The sequence below is a fragment of the Bos taurus genome, chromosome X (genome assembly GCF_002263795.3).
Source record: "Bos taurus isolate L1 Dominette 01449 registration number 42190680 breed Hereford chromosome X, ARS-UCD2.0, whole genome shotgun sequence".
NCBI classification, from domain to species: Eukaryota; Metazoa; Chordata; class Mammalia; order Artiodactyla; family Bovidae; genus Bos; species Bos taurus.
In genome coordinates, this window is record NC_037357.1 from 128,156,375 (window position 1) to 128,160,029 (window position 3,655).

Here is a 3,655-nt window from a genome sequence, read left to right on the forward strand (position 1 = left end):
ATGTGGGGTTGGTCCTCCTAGCCTCCTTGGAAGGAAAGTTATGACCAACCTAGATAGCATATTCAAAAGCAGAGACATTACTTTGCCAACAAAGGTCTGTCTAGTCAAGGCTATGGTTTTTCCTGTGGTCATGTATGGATGTGAGAGTTGGACTGTGAAGAAGGCCAAGCGCCGAAGAGTTGATGCTTTTGAACTGTGTTGTTGGAGAAGACTCTTGAGAGTCCCTTGGACTGCAAGGAGATCCAACCAGTCCATTCTGAAGGAGATCAGCCCTGGGATTTCTTTGGAAGGAATGATGCTAAAGCTGAAACTCCAGTACTTTGGCCACCTCATGCGAAGAGTTGACTCATTGGAAAAGACTCTGATGCTGGGAGGGATGGGGGGCAGGAGGAGAAGGGGATGACAGAGGATGAGATGGTTGGGTAGCTTCACTAATGCAATGGACAGGAGTTTGAGTAGGCTCCGGGAGTTGGTGATGGATAGGGAAGCCTGGCGTGTTGCAGTCCATGGGGTCGCAAAGAGTTGGACACGACTGGGTGACTGAACTGAACTGAATGTTTTGTATGGGAACAATGTCTTGCATATAGTAGGTCCCTAATAATTATTTAGTGAAGTATTATATGGATTCTGTGACCAGTGAATGGAAACTCATCTACCACTGGAATGGCCAATATGAACTCTCATTCTCCAGGGCTCTTTCCAGGGGGTTTTCATGATTCAGTATCTTACCTGAGCTTATTTATAGCATAGCCATCAACTTTCAAGAGAGGGTCCAACAGGACATGCCCCAGTATATACGCACTCATTGAGCTTCTGCTATATCTCATTTACTGATGTCCCACTGGCCAAGCAAGTCACATGGCCAAGCATAGAGTTGATGTGGGAGGAGATTAGACAAGGGTGCAAATATAGGAAAATGGTTCACTGAAGGCTACCATGTAACAGTCTCCCACAGGGTTGGTTCCTGTCTTTAGCCACACATAGAGACCTGTTAGTCTCCATTGTTCTACAAGAGCTGAACTCTGGTCAGTGTCTTCGGGTTTCCACATACAGGGCCCAGGACCTGTGTTGTCTTTGTTCTGATCACTGTTCTGCATTTTGATTCTGTTTCTGATACATGGAAATCTTGAGGATCTTCTTTTGCCCACAGCTATAATGTGAATTCTCTTGTTTATGTCTCATTTTTCTTTCTGAAGCACAGTGAGAAGAGAGGAGTCTCAAAATATTAACTGAAAATGTCATCTTGGCTGTAAATCTGGCTCAATATCAAGTCCTTTTCCCTTAGTAAGATCCTCTATCAGTCTGTTCCAGCCTTCCCTGGAGATAACTTTCTCCCATATGAACCCCTCCCCTTCTCTTACCCTGTGGAGTTATACAACAGCATTCACTGGCCAGTCAGCGCCTGTCTCTGTACCTTGGTCAAGTTCTACTTGGAATAATCTTGCTCCCAGCAGTTGCATGAGCACTTTTTACTTCCATTGGCAGCCAGAAATATTCTGAACTCCCAGTATTTTTCTTGTATTTCTTTCCCGGTATTTATCACCTCCCACCTTTTATAGATATTTACATATTCCTTAACTGTTTTGGTTTCTTGGGGATAAAGCACATGCCAATTTTTCCTTGCCTTGTGCCTTGTACATAGATAGCGGGTTCTCAATACAAATGTGGTGCCTTCCCACTCCAAAATTGTCCAAGAGCTCATTTACATATACATTTGCAAAGGGTTGAATTTCAAGGGAAGGTGATATCTACTTTTATTTTATACCTTCTACACTTACAGGTCATTTTATACACCACTGGTACTGATTGCTCTCACTTTCTATTATGTGCAGTCAGAAGCCACTGCATGAAAGTATTTTAGTCTAATTTATTGGTTTACATGAAAATTCTCTAAAGGCATACCCTGATGCCATACATTTAGGCAGAACACTATAATTAGAATTATTCCCAGATTTACAGCTTCTTCATCCTGCTGCTACAACTTTTCTTGACTTTTAGAAAATAGCCTTTAATTGTGACCTTTGCTTAAGGTTTAACTGACTAAAAATGGAGTCTCAACCCATGTGAGATGGTGAACTGTGTACAGAATCATGATTTATTTGCCTTTTAATGTTAAGTGCCTAGATCAGAGATGAACATGATGTTCAATGTTTTCAGACTTTGTTGGAACTGTAAACTTTACTGGCACAGCCTGCAGCTTTCTCAACCCCCTCCTCCACAGAGACTTGGCAACAGCATGCCTTTATTAATATCTATTTATAAAGGTCAGCCTATCCTACAGTATTTAAAATACAAAGAACTTTTCAAGAAAAGTGGATTACTTTTTACCATTGATGAAAAATATATAAAAGCTGAAAAAGATGAAAAGTTTTAAAAACACACTGTGTTTAATATTCCTTGTATTCCCCACAAAACCTTTTACAGAGTAGGCACTTGGTAAATTGTTTGATGATAAAAATAGAAAATATTTATTCTTCTTTGAAAATAACTCAAATTTTTTGAAGGAGTATTGATTGGCATCAAGATCTTAGAAGATTCACAGTAGAATTGCCATCACTTTGCCGACAAAGGTCCATATAGTCAAAGCTATGGTTTTTCCAGCAGTCATGTATGGATATAAGAGTTGGACCATAAAGAAGGCTGAGTGCTGAAGAATTGATGCTTTTGAATTGTGGTGCTGGAGAAGACTCTTGAGAGTCCCTTGAACTGCAAGGAGATCAAACTAGTCAATCCTAAAGGAAATCAACCCTGAATATTCATTGGAAGGACGGATGCTGAAGCTCCAATCCTTTGACTACCTGATGCGAAGAGCCGACTCACTGGAAAAGATCCTGATGCTGGGAAAGGCTGAAGGCAAAAGGAGAAGAGGGAGGCAGAGAATGAGATGGTTAGATAGCATTACCGACTCAATGGGCATGAATTTGAGCAAACTCCAGGAGATAGAGGACAGGGAAGCCTAGTGTGCTTCAGTCCATGGGGTCGCAAAGAGTCAGATACAACTTAGCGACTGAACAACAAACATTGTAATAAGAACTATGACAGTGGCAAGCTGGGAGATCAACAAATGAGGATTAACCTTCACTTATACTTTCCATGATTTCTACCCAATAGTTATTGTCTTGATTGTTGTTACTTAGGGGCTAAGTCATGTCTGACTCTTTTGCGACCCCATAGATTGTAGCCCACCAGGCTCCTGTGTTCATGGGATTTCCCAGGCAAGAATCCTGGAGTGGGTTGCCATTTCCTTCTCCAGGGGATCTTCCCAACCCAGGGATAGAACCCACGTCTCCTGCAGTGGCAGACTGAGTCTTTACCACTGAGCCACCAGGGAAGCCTATTGTCTCACTGCTGCTGCTGCTGCTGCTGCTAAGTCGCTTCAGTCGTGTCCGACTCTGTGCGACCCTACAGACGGCAGCCCACTAGGCTCCCCCATCCCTGGGATTCTCCAGGCAAGAACACCAGAGTGGGTTGCCATTTCCTTCTCCAATGCATGAAAGTGAAAAGTGAAAGTGAAGTCGCTCAGTCGTGTCCGACTCTTAGCGACCCCATGGACTGCAGCCCACCAGGCTCCTCCACCCATGGGATGTTCCACGCAAGAGTACTGGAGTGGGGTGCCATTGCCTTCTATTGCAAACATGAAAAAGAAGACCAAAAC